We start from the raw sequence: 24,832 nt of genomic DNA on the forward strand, positions 1-24,832 counted from the left end.
TCTCACACACTTGTCCATCCTCTTCCTCCATGATTCGATGCACCCCCGGAAAGCTTCTTCTGGAATCCTCCGGAGCTCCGTCATCACGGCCCTTTTGATGGCCTCCACATCAGGAAATCGGGTCCCCTTGCTCACCCCCTTGAGCTTGGGGAATAGGAAAAACTCACAAGGGGCCAAGTCTGGTGAATACGGGGGTTGCTCCAGAGTTGGCACGTTCCTCTCCGCCAGAAACTGTCGGATGCTCAGGGCACTGTGAGCAGGGGTGTTGTCATGGTGGAGCACCCAGGCTCTTGTCCCGGACTGATCTCATGAGGCACTGGAAGATCTCCTTGTACACGTATTGATTCACTGTTTGACCCTGTGGTAGAAACTCGAAGTGGACGATGCCCTTGATGTCAAAAAACGCGATGAGCATCACCTTCACCTTCGACTTCGACATCCTTGATTTCTTTGGTCTTGGTGATGCCGGACTTTTCCACTGACGACTCTGCCCTTTGGTCTCGGGATCGTATTTGAATATCCACGATTCATCGCCAGTAATGACTCTCCTGAGCAGGTCTGGATCGTCGTCAAGGCACTCGATAATGTCTTGACAGACAGCGACTCTTTGCTGTTTCTGGTCCTCGGACAACAGCTTGGGGAACATCTTTGCGCACACCTTGCACATTTCGAGATTTTCAGTGATGATGCTCCAGACAGTGTCCTTGTTGATGGAAAGTTCCTCAGCAATCATCCACACTGTGAGTCGACGATCTGCGTGCACTATCTGCTTCACACGCTCGATGTTGTCCACCATTCTGCTCGTTGAAGGTCTTCCAGACCGTGGATCGTCTTCAACCTCCTCCCGTCCCTCTTTGAACCTCTTGTGCCATTCAAATGCACGTGTATGTGACATCGTTTCTTCCCCTTAGACTTGCTACATCATTGCGAATGATTCAGAAAGTGTTTTGCCAAGCTTGGCAAGAAGATTAGCTCTCTGTTCATGACTCAGAGCACAATGACTCAGACTAGACAACGTGTAAAGCACGACCTGTAAAAAAAATCACAGAATGAGCGCAGTCAACCATCACGAATCATATATATATATATTTATATATATATATATATATATATATATATATATATATATATATATATATATATATATAAATATATTGCTGGAATGTTGCGAAAGACTGTGACGCAACCCATTCATTCAAGTTGTGTAAGTGGAGCACACAGCAGGCTCAGTGCCGTTACTTTTTAGAAGGACCTCGTATATATACATATATATATATATATATATATATATATCTCACACCCTCCCCCCCACCCCCAACACCCTCGCACCCCCTCTCTCCCGGAGTGTATTGCGACGTGTGGTAAGGCGTCACTCTTCTCCCCTCTTCCTTGCTTTCCCCTTCCCCTGTCTCCCTCCTTTATTTTGCAGGAAGATGGCTCCTATCAAAATAAGAAAATGTACAAGAAGCGAACTTGACAAAAAACGACTTGCGAAAGCTACATCTCGAGCAGCCTTAACTCCTGAAGAGCAAGAAAGAAGACGAGGGGCAACTGCAGCAGGAATGGCTGCATCCAGGAAACAGCCCTGGAGGGTAAAATAAAAGTCTGCATTCTCCTACAATCCAGCCATGGATTATGCTTCTGATCCAAGAGCACATAACTTCCATGACCACAAGGGGCTATGCCAAAGCCATCTTGGCAATGAAAAATGATGCCGTCAATTCCACAAACAGAGGCCTTCTTACACAGTTACTTGGCACAATGCAAATATACAAGTCGGTTTATACTGTACCAGACACAAATGAAGCAGTCCACTACCCCCACAGAATTTCTTAACTCTCCGGAACTACCAGGTGTGCCTCCTCACAATCTGGAGCTCAAGGTTGGTGCACCCATTATGATTCTCAGGAATCTGGACCCACCAACACTCTGCAATGGAACACGTTTGGCTGTCAAGAAGTTTATGCCACAGGTCATTGAAGCCACAATCATGACTGGCCATGCAGCAGGACAGGATGTCTTCATTCCACGTATTCCAATCATCCCATCTGACTTGCCATTTCAATTTTGAAGGCTCCAGTTCCCTGTCTGCCTCAGTTTTTCCATGAACATCAACAAGGCACAAGGACAATCGCTCAAAGTTGTTGGCCTCAACCTGCAAAGCCCATGCTTTTCTCATGGCCGACTCTATGTTGGTTGTTCCAGAGTTGGCAATGGGAAAAACCTTTTCATCTTGGCTCCACATGGAAAAAACATGCAACATTGTCTATCCTGAAGCTCCACAAGGATAAAAAGTTTTTTTAAATGTCAAACACTGTGATAAAATGTGATGTGAAATCCTCAGTGCTGAAGAATAAGAAACAATGCTGGAAAAGAAAGGCAGAAAGAAGAAAGAGGAGAAAGGCAGAAAGAAGGACAGAAGACACTAGAACAATGAAAAGACAACACAGGAAGAAGGAGAGGCTAATAGAAGAAGTGCTGATACACAAGAAGAAAAACGTCAGAAGGACAGAAAGATGACAAAAAACAAGGAATAACAAAAATCCAGAGCAACTGAAACTACTCAACAGCAAAAAGCAAGATTAGAAACAAACACAGCAACAATGACTGCATTCTGCTCTCTTGTACCTGTGATCTCCCAGTCTTTGTGTTGTACTGACTGATTCAGGAGGACACAGTTAAAGCCGATGAAACCTTTGTCGCCACTGTGTGAAGTGGGGCCATCGCCGTAAAATACAAAACACACAGTAAATGGCGCTCTGTGTTGAGGCGCGGCGGTGATGGTCATGTGTAACCCTCGACCAGTCAAAGATCCCCGGGGGGTCAAACACAGCAAGGTAAGCCTTGTTCTTATTTGCTGTCTCCCACCTGTCTCTCTGCCCCCCCTCCTTTCCCTCTCTTTTTCACCCTCCCCATCCTCTCATCCCCCCCCCCACATTTTCTCTTTCCATCCCTCTCTCCCACCATACTCCCCCTCCCTCCCCCCCTCATCTCATCAGCGAAACAACGGGTGGTATTTGCTAGTTTTTAATATGATGCAATATACGTACTGTTTTGCTCCATTTTTGGCCAAGTGAAGCAGTTTCACTTGCTTCTGCTCAATGTGGACGATACCAACAATAACCTCGCATGCTCAAGCATCAAAAGCTGTCTGGAGAAAATTATATAGCAAGTAATTTGAGTAATTCATATTTTTACTTGCTTGTACAGAGGTCAATATATTTTTGTGGTGCCGTGGTGAGGAACGACCGCGAGATGGAGCAGTAGGGCCGTCTCCCACCGAACACCCGGATTTGAAGTTCATCATCCCAGATAACTCCGGAGTTGACGGGTCGCTTAAAGGACTGTGGTCGCCAATATTTTGACGGCGTGAGGTAGGGTTTATTTGTCTATTCCAATTTACCGAAGTACTCACACCATCTAACCACCGGGGAAGCCACACCCTTGGCCGGCTTTGTCCGAACTGAGTCGCTGTTACCGACTCGGATCCGGCGTAACCGAGCGGGAATTACCAAAGCCACGCCGGTCCAAATAACAATTTACGGCACAATCGGCCTCCCTAATTCTCAAGCCCAAACCATACTGGGCCAATGAAAGAAAACACAGACAACAAACTGGAACATTTAACAGAGGGTTTATTTACAATAATCGGGAAGGGAGACACAGAGCAGACTTAATCACGAATAAAAAATGCAGGCAAATGTACAATGGCAATCACTGAAACGATTTCTACTTATCAGACTGGCCACAGACAGACACACCCACCAAAAAAGAAATGGACCTCGTGGGTCTATATTTGGCCCTTCAGCTCGGGAGGGAAGGCGAGCTGAGGGTCAGAGTCTGGCCGGGTACCTGGCCGCCTCGTGCGGTTTCACTGACCCGCACTTGTGGAACTCGGAGTCTATGGAAGGGAACAGGGATCCCCGGCTCGAGGGCTCCAACACAACCCACCACGGTGGGACTTGAACCCACGAACTAGAATCCAACAAGCGCAGCCAGGATCCCACGAACGACCCGGATGGCCACGAACGATGATCGACACCACGAGCACCACAAAACACCTCCGCCATGACCACCACCACCACGAGCACCAACACGACCACCGACCACCAAGGAACCCCGAAAAAGATCTTTGAGACAGCTCGTCACCCTTCTTATCCCTCCCCCGGGCGGGTGGAGGGATCCGCTCTGAGGGAACTCACCTCTGGATTGGTCGGGCGGGGGGGGGGGACGCCGGGCGATCTGTGTCCTCCCCTCATTGGACAAGGCGAACATTCCATCTGGCTGGGGCGGGGTCGGCTCTGACGTGATCTCACCCCCGATTGGACGAGGGGAACATTCCATCTGCCTGGGCGGGGTCGACTTGGAGGTGATCTCACCGCCGATTGGACGAGGGGAACATTCCATCTGGCTGGGGCGGGGTCGGCTCTGAGGTGATGGAAACTCCGTCTACGTTCGTGGCCTTGAACACGTGCGTAATGGAGCTAAAGAAGTGGAGGGGATTGATGTAGAAAACTAACTGGAAAGAAACTCGCAGCGCACACATGAAATTCCCATTAGACATAGGGGAGAGATTCTAACTACCCACATATACTTAACAAAATAACTAAACTTTGGGTCAACTGTATGTGTGAAGGCGAATGGTTTCCAGATTCATAACAATATGAATTTGAATTCATTTCAAACTGAGGTCTATTGGGTCATTAATTTTGTTGCACCCAGCAGTGTGTATCTGCATTCTGCACCCCTGGATTGCTGGTATAAATTCACCGGAAGAGTTTTTCGTAAAGATTGGAGAACCGCCCACTCCATACAAGCCCTGATTGAATGCCTTTGAGTTGTAGCCTCAAGTGAATAGCCCCTCATGGGTGAGCATGCCTTAGCATCCTTTAAGGCTGGGCTGCTACAGGATTGGGATAGAATATTGACAATCTAGGGTCATGGACACTCTGTTCCATACATCCTTCCCACAATATTTGTTCAGGGCTTTAAGAACAATGGCCATCTGGCTTCATAGCCTCCAAAAAGGAAATCAAATTTGGCAAAATTATTCATTCATTCGAAACACTGAGCTATACCTGGCACCATGACTAAATTGCTGGAAATTGATCAACGGTTCCCTGCCTTGAGTCAAAATGATGACCTGACCAGGATTCTGGGCTCATAACTGCATCAGCAGCAATAATGCTTTACACAGGGCATGGTAGGTGATAATGATGATAATAATAACAATTCTTATGCTTGACTCTCCATTTGCAAATTCAAAGAATCTGGATACGCTGGCCGTTCCTGGATACAGGATGCAAGAGATAACTCACCTACTCTTCACAAAACACACCATGGGGGCTTTAAATTCCACCAATGAGGAATGTTGGCAGATTTGTCTTCCAGTTTAACATCCTGCTGGACGATGGATATTCATGAAGAGTTAACCCTGAATGAGAAACACAAAGGTGACAGTTTATAGCTGGGTGAGGATTCAAACCCAGATGAAAGCGCTCAGAGGTGAGTGTGCATCCCTCTCAGGTATCCTGTCAGCTTTTCACCTTGTTAAAAGAATAAAACCACCATTATGCTGCAGCAAACACCATTACATGCAGTGCCTTCAGAAAGTATTCACACCCCACGACTTTTTCACATTTTGTTGTGTTAAAGCCTGAATTCAAAATGGATTAAATTGTAATTTTTTGTCACCGATTTACACAAATACCCCACAACGACAAAGTGAAAACGTGTTTTTCGAAAAATTCTCAAATTGATTAAAAATTAAGAGCTGAAATGTCTTGCGCCAATAAGTATTCAATGCCTTTGCTATAATGCTCCAAATTGAGCTCAGGTGCATCCAATTTCCTTTGATCATCCTTGAGATGTCTCAACAACTTGATTGGAGTCCACCTGTGGCCAATTCAAATGATTGGACATGATTTAGAAAGAAATACACTTTTCTACGAAAGGTCCCACAGTGGTCTGATGAAATGAAAACTGAACGATTTGGCCTGAATGCAAAGGGCTACGTCTGGCGGAAACAGAGCACAGCTCATCACCTATCTAACACCATCCTTACCCTGAAGCATGGTGGTGGCAGCATCATGCTACGAGGTTGCTTTTCAGCGGCAGGGAATGGGAGACTTTTACGGATAGAGGGAACATTGAATGGAGCCAAATACAGGCAAATAATTGAGGAGAACCTACTTCAGAGTGCAAAATACCTGAGACTGTGATGGTAAACATTTACATTCCAACAGGACAATGATCCAAGGCATACAGCCAAAGCAACACTAGAATGGCTTCAGAACAAGAACGTGAAAGTCCTTGTGTGGCACAGCCAAAGCCCAGACTTGAAGTCCATTGAGAATCTGTGGAAAGACTTCAAGATTTCTGTTCACTGACCCTCCCCATCCAACTTGACAGAGCTTGAGCAAATCTGCAAGGAAGTATGGGATAAAATCCCCAAATCTGGATGTGCAAAGCTGATAGACGTACCCAAAATGCTGGAATCGCTGCCAAAGGCGTTTCTACAAAGTATTGACTCAGGGGATTGAATAGTTATTGACACAAGACACTTCAGCTTTTCATTTTTCATTAATTTGTAAAAATTTCTAAAAACATGTTTTCACTTTGTCATTTTGGGGTATTTTGTGTTGATCAGTGACAAAAACTTGAAATTTAATTAATTTTAAATTCCAGCTGGAACACAACAAAATGTGACAAAAGTTGAGGGAGTGTGAATACTTCCTGATGCACTGTTGTAACCATTCCTTTACCGACAAACTTTTCTTTAAAAAAAAGGAATATATTGTTGTCATTGATGCATCACATTTTGCTCACTTTGATAAACTCAAACTTTTCAGTTTCTTATGTGATCTCATATCAGTTTCAGTTTCTTATATCTTTGTCGAGTCTTTCTTCAGTTTCTTATATCTTTTCCCTTCTCACCTTATCCCCTCCATAACCATGTGATTTCTTTACCTCCTCCTCTTCTTCCTCCTTCCGCATTTGGTGATCCACCATCTTCCTTCTACTTAAGCAGATCCACATTCACGATACACCGTCACGACCTTTTCTTCAACCTTTCCTTTACCTCACTTAACCTCACCTTTATTTACAAAAGAAAAAAAAAACAAGGTCTCTTAAAATGATTAAACTTCCTCTGCCACACGTTTGGTTCTCCACATTGTATCATACTTCACTTCTCTTCATCTTCTTCATAAGACTGTCATGGCTCTTTCAATTCGACCTTTCCTTCATCAAATGTCTAAAAAGTCCAACTGTTAAAACATTTCTTTCCTTCATTCTCTTAATTCTCCTTAAGCCTGGTGTTGGCTTAGCGGTTAGGGTGGCGGCTTGGGATCCGAGGGTCCTGAGTTCCTTAGCGGTTAGGGTGGCAGCTTGGGATCTGAGGGTCCTGAGCTCAAGCCCCGTTTTCCACTAAATTAATACACCAGGGGGTTGACTCAGCCTGTCATCCTTCCGAGGTCGGCGAAGTGAGTACCAGTGTACTGGTCCCGGTGTATGCACCGGTTAGAATAGGTGTACCATATCCCTGTGTCGTAAGAGGTGACCAGGGTTGGCATCAGGAAGGGCATCCGGCCATAAAACATTGCCTCAAGAAAAAGCCCAACCCCTGCACAGCATTTTGGCTGTAAAAAAAAAAAGGCTGTAAAAACGGTCATTTTTAATTTTTCTTATTCTCTTAATTCTCCTTCATTGCATCCTTCACGTAATGTCTTTAAACGTATCTCTGACTGAAACATTTTTTAAATTCCAGTTTTCAATGCATGTTCGTGTTCCATCAATCGTCCTTTTTTTTCTCCAAATTCAGTGACAATTCACCCAACCTCCTTGATTATACCTCCTATGAACTCCTCACCTGCTATACCCTCTCCTTATCCCTTCCATCTTGCCCCTTATCCTACCTCCTCTCTCAGCACCTCTTCACTGACCTCTGCTTTACTATCAGCTCCTCCTCTGGTGTCCCGAACTGCGTGGTGTTCGAACATCTGTGGGCTCCGTTTTAACCTTCCAGATCAGATATCTCACTTTCTCAATCAGTACACTCTTCAACATTTCAAACATGCTCTTTCTTTCCTCTCATCCCACTCCCCCTCTTCCTAACCGCTCAAATCTTGTGCCTACCCCTGCCTGCTGCTTTCTTCACCACACCACTACCAAGTCTCATCCTTCCCCTCTCCCCACCTCTCCCCTCGCCTGACTGCCCCTTAGCCGTGCCTGCTCTCATCGTCTCCCCTCCCTCGCAAAGCAACCTTCAATGACTTCGCCCTCCAAGCTACCCTCTCACTTTTCCCAAAAACTCCCCCCTCACCCTTCTCCCTCAACTCCCCCCACCTTTCTCCATCCAATCTCCCCCCTCACTGCCCATTCTCAAAGTTGCACCCCCCCCCCACTCCTCACATCGACAAAGCTGCCTCCTTCTCTTGCCCTCTCTCTCCCAACTCATTCTTCCCCTCCTTCAATATTCAACTTCCCCCTGCCCCCTCTCATTATTCCCCACTTTGCCTCATCCTATCACTACCGAGCCTTTTCTCCTCCTCTTCCAGCCCTCTCCCCAGGCTCCTCTGCAATCCCCCACACACCTTCAACAACTCTCTCTACCCCCATCCTCCCTCATCATACCCTTTCCCCTCCTCTACCCTCCCCTGCACCCAAAGCCTCCTCCCCTCCCTCTCCTTAACAGTGTGGACCTCAAACACCCAAGGCCTTCGTTCTAACCTGACAGATTTCTCCATACATGTTGCCACTGACAAACCAGACATAATCTGCTTTTCAGACACTTTCCTCATTCCCTCCACTCCCACCTCACGTTTATGTGTGTGTTGTTCCATCCACCAAACAGGGATGACTCCATTTACATCTCGCTCTCTGAAAACATGCACCAACTTCTATCCTCTCAACCCAACTCTCTCTTCCTCATATGTGATGGCTTCAGTTGTCATCATGCCAGTTGGCTGAGTGTGGGTACCTCTCTCACCTGCCATGACACTTTAGCAAAGGACTTCTGCAACTCATTAGGACTGACACAATCTGTCAACTTCCCATCCCAGATCTCAACCAACGGGACTCCATCTCTTCTGGATTTAATTTTGACCAATTTCCCTGAAAATATCTGTTGTTCTTCCTCTGCTCCAATCGGTTCATCTGACCACATGCTTGTCAAAGTAGACATGTCTCTGGCTGTTTTTAGAGAACCACCTTTGTGCCGTCGACTCTGGCATTTCACTGAAGCTAACTGGCAGGGGCTTCAAGCAGCCATCAAACTTCTCGACTGGTCTCCCATTTCTACTTTCTCCAACATTACCTCATCCTGGGAATTATTTCAAAGAACTTTGCTCTCTCGCCTGCACAGATTTATCACATCTCATCTTCAGTTGTCATACCCTTCAACCCACCCATGATAGACTGAAGATTGTGGTGAGGCAGTTGTCCTGAAACAACTTGCCTTCGCCTCATGGAAGGAAAATACAACAGAAAGCAATCTCAGTTCCTTCCACAAAGTTCGGAACAAGTGTATGACTACTTCAGGAGAGCCAGGAGACATCTTTCTAATCTCAAGTCTGAACTCTCAAACCTGTCTCCCTCCTCCAAATCCTGGTGACCTTGAGTTAAGTCTGTTTCTGGTGTTTTTTTCCCCTTCCATCCCCTCCCTTACCTCAAATGGCTGCACAGCTGACACTGCACGTGAAAAGGCTGAATGCCTAAACTCTGTGTTTGCTTCTAAATCTTGTGTCCCAAACCCATTGCTTTCTCTACCCACCTTACCCAGTCGCACCCAGTGTTCCTGGACTGTCCTTTTCTCCCGATAAGGTGGAGAGTAGACATCTCTCTTGCTGTTATTAGAGAACCACCTTAGTGCCGTCGAGTCTGGCATTTCACTCAGGCAGACTGGCAGAACCACCGCAGAACCAAAAATAAGAGAACCACCAAAGCTTGACTCAGATTCTGCAACCGATCTAGACGGCATCAGACCACGCGTCCTAAAAACCTGCTCCACTGCTCTTGCTCACCCTCTCTCTGCTCTGTTCACCCTCTCATTTAATCAATGTCATCTGCCATCTCCTTGGAAATCAGTAAACATTACCGCTCTGCAAAAAAAAATACAAAAACAGATCCCTGCAACTACAGACCAATCAGCCTTCTGCGAATCAGCAAGATCATGGAATCCATCATCGCTTACCACATTAAATCCTTCCTCTTCTCCAATGGCTTGATTTCCGATCATCAATTTGGATTCATATGAGGTCATTCTTCCCTGGACTTGCTGCTTCTGCTTTCCCAACAATGGATGGAGATCCTCAATGGCAGGCATGACATCAGAGCCGTCTCTCGAGACGCATCATGAGCTTTTGATACCGTCTGGCACCCTGCTCTGCTCACTAAACTCTCTTCTTAGCTTTTCTGAAATTTATATTCCAGATAAGGTATTGTCACAGCACACTGTTTATTCATATGTCTGTCTGTCTCTCCTTTTTCAACTTCTCCGACCAAACCGATGGTCCGATCAGGCTGAAATTTGGCAGCAATGTTCCTCATGACTGGTAACACGAATTGCAAAGCTCGTTCCAGTCACATGCCTTTAAGTAAGTCAAAATGGCCAACTTGCTCAAGTTTGGGGAAAAATCACATAAATTCGTTCAAAAATCTTCTTCTGCAGACCTACCAGTCAGAATGCCACCAAATTTGAGTGACAATGTTAGGCCAGGGTAGGGATGTTAAATTGCCCATCATTCTGATCACGTGACTGGAAGTGTATGACCAGAAGTCCTTTGGCATCCAAGGCAATCTCCAGTCATGGCTCGGAGACTTGCTCTCCTGTTGCAGTCAACATGTGGCCCTAAATGGAATTCTCTCATCCCCTCTTGCTGTCCAGGCTAGAGTTCCTCAAAGTAGTGTTCTGGGCCTTGTGCTTTTTCTGGTTTTCATCAATGATCTCTCCAACTCTGGAAAATCCTCTTTATCTCTTTGCTGTTGACTCCACCCTCTGACGTACCATCTGTCATCCTTCAGATCGGCAAGCAGCAGCCTCTTCACTCTCTGCAGATCTGGATGGTCCAACACTTGGAACATGTCTTTCAATCCTTACAATTCTCACACTCTCACTTTGTTTCTCTTAAATGACTGTCTGGACTTCCCCTGCCCCCCATTTACTTCCTCAACAATCCTCTTGAAGAAGGCCTTTCATTCAAGCTTTTGGCTCTGAATATTTCCTTGGAAAGCCACATTTCCAAGCTGGCCTCCAAAGCCAGTCGCCAACTGGGCATCCTCCATCGTACAAAGTCCTTCTTTGGCACACCTGAGCTCCTGACCACATACAAAGCTTTCATCCACAGCCTGATGGAGCACTGCTCTGCCCTATGGGCTGGTGCTCTTGCCTCACACCAAGCTCGGCTTTATGCTGTGGAAACCAAGGCTTTAGGATCATTGGTATCTCTCGCGATGAAGCTGAGTCTTTGGGTCTCTCACCGCAGGTAGGTCAGTGGTCTTTATGTCTTCTACTGTCTCCTCTCTGGTCTTGTCCCCAATGCTTTGTGATCTGTCCCCCCTACCCCCCCCACCCCATATTTCCGCAGGGCATTCAAGTTCTCCCAGCAACCACCTTCTGAAGAAACTACCAAAATCAAGAACTACTGCTTACCTTCACTTTTTCTGCCTCAAGAACAAACTCCCACTCTCTTCAATCACACTCTCCCCTCCAGGTTTTCAAAACAGTTGTTCACTGTGGTGTAGCCTGCGGGCATGCAGGGCGGGGCATGATGATGATGCATGATGGGAATGATGATGAGAGGAGGGGTCGGCGTGGTCATCGGGTCTGCAAGGGATATAAGGTGTGCGCGCCGCCTGAGGCGTTGTAGTAAGGCTGGAGTCGCCCGGCTCGTGAGTGTGCTGATACGCAATAAAGGAGAGCCACGGGCAGAGTACGCTCGCGCTCGCGCTTGTACACCACAGCCCGGCTCGACTGTTCCTCCGCATCGTGTCTGCCTGCTAAGCATCTTCTATTCAGTACATCACAGTTGGCTGACGAGGATCTTCGGATCGGCGTGTGCAGGGCGGCAAGTAACCCGTGCGGTTCCAAGCTACGGAGCCAAGGGTCTCGCCAGCACGAGCATGGCAGAAGGTCGGGGCACGGCGCACGGACGCGTACCCATGTTCGGGGGAGATGAATTCGAGTTGTTTTCTGAACAGTTAGGTTGCTACTTTCGCGCGAATGATGTAGAGGATGAAGAGAAACGCAAGGCGATCTTGCTCGCCTCGCTATCAACGGAGCACTACAGGCTGCTAAGTGATTTGGTGGCTCCAAATAGGCCCAGTGATGACGGGCTATCGTTTCAGGACATCGTGGCGAAAATGAAGACCCACTTGGCGCCAGAGAAGTCGTTACATCTCGCGCGGTTCCAGTTCGATCACCTCGCTAAGGGTGGCGAGGAGCGCGTTGCAGACTTCGTAGCACGGGTGAAGCATTCGGCTGTGCCGTGCAAGTTCACGACAGAGGAGCGTCCGGCACGGCTCAGAGATCATTTTATTTCTGGTCTGCGAGATGCAAAGATGGTAGCAGCCATCCTGCGGTTGACCGACATCACATTCGACTCGGCGGTCGCGACTGCTTCGTCTGTCGAGCAGACACTCACGGATGTCCTCACCATTGCTGGCCAGGACGTAATGAGTAGCTCCAGCTGGGGCATGTCGGCTAATCCCGAGGTCCACGCGGTGACCGCACAAGTGCAGCAGGTCGCGCAGCCCGGAGTCCACGCGATGGCTCAAGTGCCGCAAGTCGCACGCGCGCCTGGCGGTGCGGGACGAGGGCGCGCAACGCAGCACGGTCGCACCGGGAGCGAAGGGGCTTTCCAGGGGTGCTGGGGGTGTGGGGGTCCGCACCTGCGACAAATGTGCCCGTATAAGAACACCGTGTGTTTGCATTGTCACAAGGTGGGACATTTGAAGCGTGTGTGTCGGATGGCGGGGGCCTCCGTTGGGGTCTTGGATGACGAAGTGCGGGAGGACCCCAGTGACCTGGAGATTGGCCTGCAACTGGGGCATGACGATGCCGGCGAGCCGGAGTGGGAGATGCAACCACTGTTGAGTCTGTTTTCCGTTGGTTCAGAGATGACGACGCCTTTCACGGTGGAGGTCGAAGTGAATGGCGAACCAACCGTGTTTTGCGTGGATACCGGGGCTGCGGTGTCGGTCATGGGTGAGCAGGCGGCTCGTGGTCTTCGCGGTATTCGCCTGGTCAAGACGGCCTTGTCGCTGTACACGTACACCGGTGAAGCGATTGCACCGCTTGCGAGGGCCGACGTCTCAGTGCGCTACCGAGGTCGACGCGCCCGGCTCTCGGTGTTCGTTGTACGAGGGGAGGGGCCCGCCCTTTTGGGTCGGGACTGGCTGGCGCACCTCGGACTGGATCTCCGGTTCGTACCTCCAGATGTGCCAGTGCTCTCTTCGAGGCCTTCGTCGAGTACCGAGGGCGAGGCTCTGGCGGCGGGGGCGGCGTCGATGCAACGGGAGCGGCCGTTCGTTGCTGCCTGCGGCGGTGATGTGCGGTTCGGGAGCGGCGAGAGCCGTATCAGCTCTCGCGATGAGTTCCCGCATTTCGGCAGCGTTCGTGAGGCAATGCGCGCCGGTGTTGTTCGGGCAGCTGCGACAGGTTGCGGTGAGCCCGTGGCGTTAAAGGGAGTCGCGAGTCACAACATCGAGTCGACAACCAAGAAACGGACTCGTGTTGTGGGTTGTGGGTTGTTGTTCATGGCATATGTGTTTTTCCTTGCTCTAGTGATGCAATTTAACGTTGTTGAAATTAATGCCAGCAGTTCCCGTGTGAGAGTGAGTTTGGCGGAGATCAATCAATGGGATTTGTATTATGATCAATGTGATGTGGGGGCTTTGGGAGTGGTGGTGGCGAATAAAAAGGTTGGGTTGGCCTTCCATTGTCCCGGGCCGCGAGTAGTTGCTTTGTCATGTGCTGGGATTTTATCAAACGAACGCGCTGTACGGAAAAATGAGTTTGCAATGCTTCGAATGATGTTCGTAGTGATTTATTACGAGCCTATGATTGAAGTGTGGTTTAAATGGAATTGCAACCGTCTAGCTGCCGTGTGGGTCTCGGAGATCGACTCGGAACCAAGACTGGTGCGCTGGTCGGCGTTACCCCCACCTCTGGTTGCGAGCGCAGCTCTCTGTGTTCGCTCAAGGCCGTTTAGACGGGCGTTGGCGTCTCAACTGATTGTGGTGCGTGGGTTGTTTTGGAGCATTAAGTGCGTACAGCCAGCGGCGCTGTTCAGCGCCCCCGGCCAAGGTCGATCAAGGCTGGCGCTGGCGCCACGGCTTCCAGACAGCGGGCTTCCGGCCTCGGAATGTTTATCTACGTCGGGTCTGCCTGGGGGGAGTGGGCCGGAGGCGTTTGATGGTGCCGGGGGAGGTTGGCTCGAGAGATCGCCACGGCCTCGGCGAGGGCCATGTCAGCATGAGCCGCCTGGGGGCGTTTCCGCTGTGTAGGGCTGCTGTGCTTTTCGCCTTGCTGCTTCATATCGGTAACGCGGCCAGAGTTTGGGAGGTGCTGTGTCTTCGGAATCTGGTCGTGGCAGCTCCATTAACTCGCTTTCACGCATTATATGATGTGGTGTGCTGTTATACTTCGCTGTTTTCATTTTATTTTCATGATTATTATACCGAAGTCCTTCGTGTTGTTTATGCTTCTTATGATGGTGATCATTTCATAATCATAGTTTTAGGAGGGAGGAGTGTGGTGTAGCCTGCGGGCATGCAGGGCGGGGCATGATGATGATGCATGATGGGCATGATGATGGGAGGAGGGGTCGGCGTGGTCATCGGGTCTGCAAGGGATATAAGGTGTGCGCGCCGCCTGAGGCGTTGTAGTAAGGCTGGAGTCGCCCGGCTCGTGAGTGTGCTGATATAATACGATACGCAATAAAGGAGAGCCACGGGCAGAGTACGCTCGCGCTCGCGCTTGTACACCACAACCCGGCTCGACTGTTCCTCCGCATCGTGTCTGCCTGCTAAGCATCTTCTATTCAGTACATCACATTCACAACCATCTTATATCTTCTCCCATAAAAAGCCATGATCGTTTCTACTCCTGTTTATCCACCCCAAACCCACCTCCTTCAAATTCCCTGCCTTCCTTCCTGAAAGTCCCTGCAGTAGCCATCTTGTTTTACCCCATATACATGCCCCATCCCTCTCCTTTCTACATAATATCTCCTCATGTCTCTGTTCCCTGCTGTTTTGTGCTTCCCTCTCCCACCCCTTTTGGATCCTGCTCCCTTTGTTCTTAGTTCTTTGTGTTAGCTCATATACGAGCCTCGACAATAGAAACAACAACAACAAGAAAAACAATCCCAGACAAATATGCAATCATTGCTTCCACCACCAAAGGTGGATGGAGGTTATATTTTCTCCCTTGTCAGTCTGTTTGTTTGTTATCTGTTAGATAGGGTGGTGTAATAGACACTGCATCAACAGCAGTAAATTCCAGAATTGATTTATTGAAACGACTTTTACAATCTTTCTTTTATATAAATTTAATTACAGACTTGAACACTGGACAACACAAATCACCTTCTTGTCACTTTAAACACCCTTCTGTTTGGTAGTACTGCACTCGGACATGTGAATAGGGTGATGTGTAGGCCCGCTTCATTGGCACTAAACTTCCAAAAGCATTTTAACGATCTTTAAAATCGTTATTCTATGTACATTGAAATATATTCCTGAACATTCCACGGGGTAACATGTTGTATGACTTCTCTTGTTTATAAAAGCAGACAAGAATGTTCCGGTACCAGGTTCGCAGCATGTGAACATCCTGATTGGCAGCTGGTCCTTCCTGTTCAGCCAATCAAAGTTCATCAGACCAGATATGTTTGGTTTTATTGTTTTATTTTAATTCCTGTTTTGCTGGTCATGTTTTTCATCAATTTTCACATCCCAGACCATATCTTGTTGTGTTGAATAGTCCATTTTGTATCACAGGTAATGTCAGGCCCATTAGTACTAGTCTTGTGCCTCTCTATCTGCTCTTTGTCTCATTTTTGCTCCTTTTATCCCAGGTATGGTTACTTGTGATTCCTCAGCACAAGCCATTTCCCTTCCTCACTCAAAAATATAAAAAACACTCCACTCTTCTCCACTCCAAAATCCAACCCCACCAACCAACAAACAACATCAAAAGAAGCAATATTCCCAAACAATCTTCACTGAATAAAACGTTTGGCTTCCTTTAAAAGCTCTTCATAACATGAAAAATTCTTCCAAAATGTATTTTAAAATGTCTAACTCTGCTTATTACTCTGCCAGGAACAACCAATTCATTATTATTATTATTATTCATAAAAAAATCTCTTCTTTTTCTCTTTCACAAAGCTGATTTCACAAAAACTCTTCACTCCTAAATACTTGTTTCATCCACCCTCGTCTTTCATTTACAGCCAAATTGTCCTCCTTGCCTTCTACCAAAAACATTCTCACCACCTTACCCATGAAGTCTGTCAGTTTATCCAGTCTGGGAACCTTGAGGAATCCATTTTGCAGAGGTTGTGGCACAAGACAATTCTTGAGAAATATGCCAGGTGCAGAGAAAAAGGCCCCTTTATATGGTGTGTACGGAAACGAAAACGCATAAGATAAGGTACATGTGTATGATTAATTTGTAAAAAAAATTGTCGCTTTTAGCCCTTTTATATGAACTTTTCTAGAGCATTACTTGATTCCTCCTAAGAACACAAAGGGAGTACAACATGCACACGAGATTTCTTGAATGCTCCTTATTTTTTATAGTTTGACATTTCCCACAAGCTATGGAATATCCGTTCTTTTCTATCGTTTGGCATTTTCTACAAGCCATGGAATGTCCCTTCTTTTCCATCGTTTGGCATTTTCTACAAGCCATGGAATGTCCCTTTTTTTCTATCGTTTGCCACATGACACAGACCATATAAAGGGGCCTTTTCTATGCCCCTGGCATTTTTCTCAAGGATAGCCTTTGAGATATGAGTGCCAACACATTCTGGGCGGACGGACAGACTGACATACACAAACGATAATTTTGAGAGTTTTTGTTAAAAACTCGAGAATTCGGAAATGGACGTTGCTGAAATTTGGAACATATTACCTCGACGTACAAAGGATTTTCTTCTGAAAGTTGCAGCCAATTTCATCCAGTAGAAGCCAAGACACAAATTTTCAGTCCCTTTGTTAAAGTTGCACATAGAGAAAGTGTTTCATTTAAAGGGAGAGGTGCTTTGCGCCTCCCTTGATAATTTTCCCCTTAATATGCCTAATTTCTGTGTTTGCTTCCAAATATTGTGTCCCCAATCCTCATTCTTTGCACCTACCCCTCCCCGGTCATACCCAACTGCTCCTGGATTCTGTGTTTTTTTTCACTTGAGAAGGTGGGGAAGTTTCTGACAACCCTCGACTCTGATTCGGCATTTGGACCAGACAACATCAACTCACGAGTCCTTAAAACCTGCAGTCAGCCAACATCACTGCATCACATAAAAAGGTGCAAAAACTGATCCTCTTAACTACAGACTCATTTGCTTCCTTCCAATCATCAGCAAGGTTAACATAAATCATTCCTTTTCTCCAATGACCTCATTTCAGATCATCAATTCAGATTCAGACCAGGTCATACACATTACCTTGGACATGCTACTTCTACTCTCCCAAGAATGGATAGAGGCCTTCAATACCAGACATGAGATCACAGCAGTCTCTCTCGACATATCAAAAGTCTGGCATCCTGGTTTGCACTCCAAATTCTGTCTTTGGCATCCAAGGCCAACCCCCACTCTTGGATTACTGACTCCTCCACTCTCATAACAAACATGTGGCTCTCAAAGTAACGCTTTATTCTCCTCTCCCTGTCAAGGCTGGAGTACCCCAAGGCAGTGTTCATGGCTCCAACCTTTTCCGACTCTTCATCAATGATCTCTCTGACTCTGGAAAATCCTCTTTATCTCCTTGCTGATGACTCCTTCTGACAGACAGTTAACAGCCTCTTCCCTCTTCTCAGACCTTGACAAAATCACAAACTGGTCAAACACTTGGAATGTGTTATTTAACTCTGAGAAAACTCTTCTCTTCTCTCTCTCTCTTTCTCTGAAAGAACCATTTGGCAAACCCTATCTACTTTCCAAACAACCCTCTCAAATAAGTTGTCGCTCTAATTCGTGGGACTCATTCTCACCCATGATATTTCTTGGGCAAACCACATTTCAAAGCTGGCCGTGAAAACAAGTTACTAACTGGGCGTCCTCTGTTGTGTAAAGTCCTTCCTTGGCACACCTGAACTCCTATCCATCGACAATGCTTTCATCCGCAACTGGATGAAATACTGCTCTCTCCTCTGGGCTGGTGCCCCTGCCTCATTGCTTGCTCAGCTTGATGCCGTGTATACCAACGCTGTAAGGATCATTGGAATCTCTCACAATGAAGCTGTTCTGGGCCTACAGCTTTGCAATCACTGACAGGTTTGTGGTCTCTTCTTCCTTCTTCCCCCTCATTTCCTGTCTTGCACCCTCTGCCCTGTCCCCTCTCCATGATCTCCCCACCTACCCCCCCCCCCACCCCTCCACCCACCAGACACGATGATGCATGTGGCCCACCAGCAATCCCCTTCTTGAGAAACTGCCAAAATCCAGAACCACTGCAGACCTCCACTCATTTGTTCCTTCTTTTTCCCCACCTGTGGAAGCAACCTCCATACACTCTTCAATCCCATTCTTCTCTCCAGTTCTTCAAGACAGCTGTTCACCACCATCTCAAATCATCTGCCATCCAAAACCATGATCTATTGTGTTCTCACTCTTCTTTGAGCCTTGACTCTGCATACAAAACGAAAATACAATGAACTACAAGTTCTTCAACAGTTCCAATACGATAAGTTATTGTGGTTATGTGATGAGGAGTAAAATAGGAATAATATCGCCGAGTTATGCCATCAGTACATGTTTTGCATAAGCATATGGTATCTGTGTTAAAACGAAAGGACATGTGTCCAAGAGTGTATGAGGAGATGATAAAGTGCTCCACCTCCCTTCCACATGTATCTGACCTCCCCCAGTTTCGTCTGTCCCCCTTCTTAACCCAGCACCGCAAGCCAGGCAGTCCCTCCCCCCCCCCCCGCCCTCACCAAGGACGATACTGAAGACAACTCGCGGCCGCACGTTTGGGCAAAAGCCGTCATTTGCTGCTGAGAAACTGTGGGTAAGTCACAGCATAAACACTTTGTGGGGAAGACCAACGAACGTATGGCCGTGGGGTCAATAAGAATAAAACTCAGTACGTTCTGGGCAGAGAGCTCGGTACATTCAGGGTACAGTTTGTTTGTCAGGGAACGGGATTGACTGAGGAGTTCAGGCAGTATCGAGTGAGCAATTGGTTCACGGAGTGGAGAAAGACGTCCTGCGAAGCCAGTCCCCGGAGACAATGGAGCCGGACAAAATGCGTATGTACGAAGAGGCCATGGGGCCGGATGTGATGCCACCAGACCCATGTTTGCCCACCAAGAGCTACACCATTTTTATCTCCCCAGAGAAAACCTTTGACAACGACCTCAAACAGGCATTGTGTGGCGGTTGGGGTTTTCTCTCCTTTTTCTTGTCATTTCCTCCTCATTTGTCCGAGTGATTTCATATAAATACGACAAGCCATCATGGATAGTGGGCTTTATAATTGCATCGTGACTTGTGAATTACCGTGATACGTGCTTTTCTTTCTTCCCTTTTTATTCTTGACCAGATCTTGAATGAACAAAAATAACTGAAGAAAACTGAAGAGGTAGAAAAATAATTTTGTGGTTTAGGAACTGGAAAGGGGCTGGCAGGATGGCCTGGACCAGTGATATTCACTATTTTTGAGGGGGGGGGCACTTTTGCTGATGAGACATCAGTTTGAGAATGACCACACCACTTGCAGGACTCCATCATAGCTGCGACTTGGCCCCATCTCCACGTACTCTTCTTCGTTGTAGTTAACTGAGCTGCAAGCAGAATTGTTTGTGTACAATAACCATATCCTGATGTAGTTATGTTACTCTAACTAATGCTTCACGTTGTAATACTCACCATTGGGTTAATTTGATATTGTTATGGGCCGGGGGGCCGGCCGCCAACCGACCGCTCAAACGGAGCCGCAAGTCGAGTCGGCCCGACCGATCGCCCGGAATACAGATCGCCGCCCGGATAAGTCTGAGTCGACGGGTCCTTTTACAAGAACCGAAATACGCCAATGGGCAGATCACGTGGGGTTGGGTACCAACTACCGACACACAAAATGCTCAGTCAATGAAAGAATCGACGCGATGAGCTGAAAACATTTAACCATTGGGGTATTTATTAATAATAATGGGGAACTAGGGAAGCACGTAAGAGCAGAACTATACCGACTTTACGAAATGCGATGCAAACATTTACAGCACATAAAGCACTTAACAATTTCCTACTTATTAGACGGGCCCACGGACACACGTACGCACACACACACACCCAAGAAATTGTGGCTGAGGCCTTTAATAACGAGCTCCAGCTCGGAGGACAGGTGAGCTGAAACCCAGGTCCTATCTCAAACCTCTCCACCTCGTGTGGTCTTCAAGTTGTTCGGACCCGGGCTCCAGCGAGAGCAAGCTGGATCCAATCGCCATGAGCCGCGATCCCTCCCGAGCTCCCGCGAATCCTCCCGCGCTTCTCAACACGTGCTGGTGAGACGAGGTGCCGATCCTTCCCGTCGATGCGCCGCTTCCCCCAAGGAACCACCTCCAAGAAGAGGTCGATGAGTCGCACCAAGCCGGGAACCAAACGGAAAAAAAGAGCTCCACGAACCAAAAAAGAAGAAGAAGAAGCCACCACTCGCAGCTCGAGCCGAGCGACAAGCTCAACTCTCTTCCAAGCAAAGCAGCTCTCCAAAAAGCCTACCGAGCCAAGCAGGACCTGAAGCTCTGCTGAACAACTCCTCTGCAGAAGCAAAAAGCTTCCGAAGGCCTCAACCCGAACCCAAGCCAAACAGGACCTGAAGGTCTGCTGAACGACCACCACTCTGCTCCCACTTCCCCCGAACAAGACAGGATCTCCTCTTTATCCTTCTCCGCTCCCCTCCCCCGCGCCTGGCATGACTCATGCCCTCGTGATCCATCCCCCGCTCAACCACGGGTGGGAGGGAGTTGTTGACATCATGAATCACGGGACGGCAGGGTTCTTCTTCCTATTCGCAGAAGAGGGGAAGGGACGTCTCCATTGTTTCGTTACCTAACTATTAAATCGATCCGCAGTGCATCTAATTGATTTCTAAACATTTAAACAATGGAAGGTGAGCTATCTGGGGAACAAGCACTTATCGACATAGCTGACTAAAGGAACCTGTATGTCGTGTGCAATCGAATTCCCAAATTCGTAACAATATCATATATGGTGGATTATGATTGGGCGTTTTCCCATTTGTGAATCAGTAACCCCCACTTCGCGGTTGCGTCCGAGACCAGTTCAGGTGGTTTATGAACAGGAGAATCTATCACCATATTTTTCGACTTCATCACGTGGTGCCAGGTCACGCCGAGTCGCAGACATCTCTTTACCATCAGGGAAATGTGGTGAACATACTGAGGGTTAGCCTCAAGCAGTTCCACCTCCTCAATGACAGGGCCATAGTTTGATTGTCACACGTGACTTTTCAAGAGAACAGATCCAGGTGAGGAAAACCGTGGAGGAATTGATAACCCATTTGTAGATCTAAGATGGTAAGTGAATAAACGCATTTGTGGAGTAACGTTTGTAGCAGTCAAGAGGAGTGAACGTATAGCATGTCACGCATCTGGCAGAACATCCTCCAGGGATTGATAGGCTTCTCTTGATTTGACATCCATATTAATATTCTAACAAATCACACCATTTTAACACTCACACTCGCTGTTCCTTTCAGGATGATATGGGGAAGTGCGACTGGTCGAGGCGCAACGAGAGTGGAGGAAGTGCTTCAGTTCTGATCACGTCAAGGAACTTCCCCTGTCAGAATGTACTGTATCTGTATCTGAACCTCTCTTTACTTGCACACCCTTACCTTCCAGATTCTTCCTTCTCAACTTTGGAAACTTTTCTTTGGAGACCCTCACCTATCTATCGAGTGCAGCCTGTGGCTGCTGGTTGCATCATTGGTTGGGACGCGGCTATGCCGCTGATGCAGTGTCCCCCTTACCAGTGCACTGGTACTCATTTTGCCGACCTCGGAACGATGACAGGCTGAGTCAACCTCCTGGTGTATTAATTCAGCGGCCCAACGGGGCTTGAACTCAGGACCCTAGGATCCCAAGCCGCCACCCTAACCACTAAGCCAACACCAGGCGTACGGAGATCCTCATGTCAGTGATTGATGACTGCAACCCATATTCGAGGGTTTGTACAGCCATGGAAGAACAAAAGATCGTTTTCCTGGACCTTTAATACAAATGTTTTATGTAACATGAGCAGGGATACCTGGTGTTGCCAAGCAACGTCGGCTCCTTCTTCCCACCCCACCCCTTCCCATGCCTCCTATTAACCCCACCCCTTCCCATGCCTCCTATCAACCCCACCCCTTGAGGGACGAACTCATCTATATGGCTGAAATAATGTTACTATAGATATTTACCATCATCGCCATGTCGTGCATCTCGTGTATGTTTCGTCTCCAAGTTTCTTGTTGAGCGTTTGCCAAGCGGCATAAGCACTCAAGCAAGCACTCCATTGGAAACCGTTGATAAGGAACGGCTGGCTTGGCAAGCGCTAACGAGCTGCTTGGTAACTGAGCACACCACTGCACATCTCGACAGCATGCACTACATTCAAAACACAGACAAAAGGACATTTTTTTAAAATTAGACTTTTAATATCAAGCATGAGTATTTTCATTGTAATGAAAACGTACCTTGTTCAGACCCACACATCCAAACTCAGCTTTATATATTAGATAAGGTGACAGTGACACACGTCACATGAACCTGCATTGTTTGCATATTTCTACTCTTCTTCTTTCCCTCTCGTTGTAATCAGTAAATAAACTTTCTATCCTCCATCATATCATTTTTCCATGAGTTTTGGTGTGTTGTAAAAAGGCTCTAATTATTGGTGAATTCCTGCGAAAGGCAGAAAGTAACTGCGTTTCACGTCCAACAAAGTATTTTTTTCATGAAATATCACCATTTTCATTCCTCCGCATAATGTGATAATTAACGTACCTTCATTGGGCGGTGTACACGAGACACCTTCCGGGATCGCTGTGGACAAAACGTGCATCACCTCGTCCCCTTGTAATTAAAATGTTACTTTTTTTCCTCAAAACGGTATCTTCATTTAATGATCGAAGATGCGTTGTTCAGTCTTCAAATGTACATGAGGCCTTGAAAACAATCTGAGATACCTGGAGAGGAGGGAGTTCATCGGAAGGAGGAGAACATGTGGTGAAAATTTCGTGGTTAATCCACGAGACATGAGGGGAGGTCAAAGTGCACGAAGATGAACGAAATAACTGCCTGTGGATGACTGTATGTTGGGTGCCATTGCCTTAGAGGCATGCAGTTTTGCAGAACCGCAACAATATATGAGTCGTGACATTGGACATCACCACATTAATAAGAATTAAACCTTGTTTGTTTGCTGTTATTCCTTATTCCATCGAATATTTCAGTAACGAGCAGAGCTGGGCCGTGTATTTCTCCACAAAATCGAAGCAAACACATTTCTGGTGGTGTCTCAGGTGTGGGAGGTGTGGTGGTGCAGTGCAATGTGGGGAGTGTGGTGTCGTGCCAGAGGAAAATGGGATTGCGAGTCTGTCATGATACTCTTTTGTGCATCCAAAGGAGACGGGATAGAGAGAGAGAGAGAGGAGAGAAGATGCGTGAGGCAAAAGATCCTTCACCGAGCCTTGTATAGGTCTGTTTCTGTGGCATGTACCTCCGTGGGACGCTCCGGTTGAGTGTTCCCACCTCGAGATGCAGCGCGTTATCTCTGGCCTAGTAACTCTGCCAGGGTTCGTGGCAACGTGCGCTCTGCACTGGTAAGTCTCACTCCATGGGGGTGGCGAACGTTACCAGCCTGCTGGGAGTCTTGGCAGTCACCCCCAGATCAGGCCCTCAGGAAGAAGCACGTCCTTTCATTCAACACCAACAGTGAGTGAAGAAGAGGCAATGAAGTGAAGGAAATGAAGAGCATAGAGGAGCAGATAAGAGGGTGAATGGCTCCACGCTCCCCCTTTTATTATCCCCGAGCGAAGGGTGGGGTCATGACCCGAATCCCGCTCCTCTATTGGGCAATAGCGGCCTGAGCCACACCCTGCCAGGCTCCGGGGCCGGAAACTGTCTCAGTAGCCCATCCGGTTTGATACGGTTCGGAGCTCCTGACTCAACATAGGGCATGCTCCTCGAACCAGCACCCTGGCCCTGAACGTGCTCAGAGTGCAGTCCAATGCTGAATTGCAACGGACTTTCCCTGCCACACACGGGCCCCACTCATGAGCCAAAATGAACACCCAGACCACCCTCATTTGCTAAAATGCACACCCAGGCCCCGTACTAAACTCCTGGATCATCCTTCCCGCGACACCTCCTCGCTGCCCAACTTGCCGTGGTCTGGCAACTGGACGAGGGTCATATCAATTCCCTATGCCCACCCGGGACATCCCCTGTGAGATGCGGTCGAGCGATTCACGTCTGTTGCTCGGCCCCACATCGCCCGGTCCCGAAGACAGTCCGAGCCATGCAGTACTCTTCTCTTTCGTGGCGAATTGTGGCGATGCAGTGGTACGAGGAGGTACGGGAATATTTTTCCCATGCGCA

General features: G+C 47.7%; 2 protein-coding genes and 1 long non-coding RNA gene across 5 annotated transcripts in view; 1 reads left to right on the forward strand and 2 right to left on the reverse strand.

Annotated features, from left to right (window-relative positions):
- The window catches only part of LOC147017130 (unconventional myosin-If-like), a 335,840-nt gene that overhangs the window by 75,298 nt on the left and 235,710 nt on the right, over positions 1 to 24,832 (forward strand). The gene's annotated exons all lie outside the window — the stretch shown is intronic.
- Positions 1 to 24,832, reverse strand: part of LOC147017131 (uncharacterized) — a 184,087-nt gene that overhangs the window by 42,512 nt on the left and 116,743 nt on the right. The window lies entirely within an intron of this gene.
- LOC147017134 (uncharacterized) overlaps positions 4,029 to 24,832 on the reverse strand; it is a 25,756-nt gene continuing 4,952 nt past the window's right edge. The window contains exons 2-6 of one of the 3 annotated variants that reach the window (XR_015049363.1): positions 23,237 to 23,418; positions 22,651 to 23,134; positions 18,719 to 18,857; positions 5,319 to 5,434; positions 4,029 to 4,484 (exon numbers count right to left, since the gene is read on the reverse strand). This is a non-coding gene — a long non-coding RNA (uncharacterized LOC147017134). Of the gene's footprint in view, positions 5,435 to 18,718; positions 18,858 to 22,650; positions 23,135 to 23,236; positions 23,419 to 24,832 lie in introns of all 3 variants that reach the window. The other 2 variants (XR_015049362.1, XR_015049361.1) reach the window with 2 other exon arrangements.

This window comes from Eptatretus burgeri, chromosome 11 (genome assembly GCF_056783735.1).
Source record: "Eptatretus burgeri isolate ZD-2024b chromosome 11, Ebu_testis_v1, whole genome shotgun sequence".
NCBI lineage: Eukaryota > Metazoa > Chordata > Myxini > Myxiniformes > Myxinidae > Eptatretus > Eptatretus burgeri.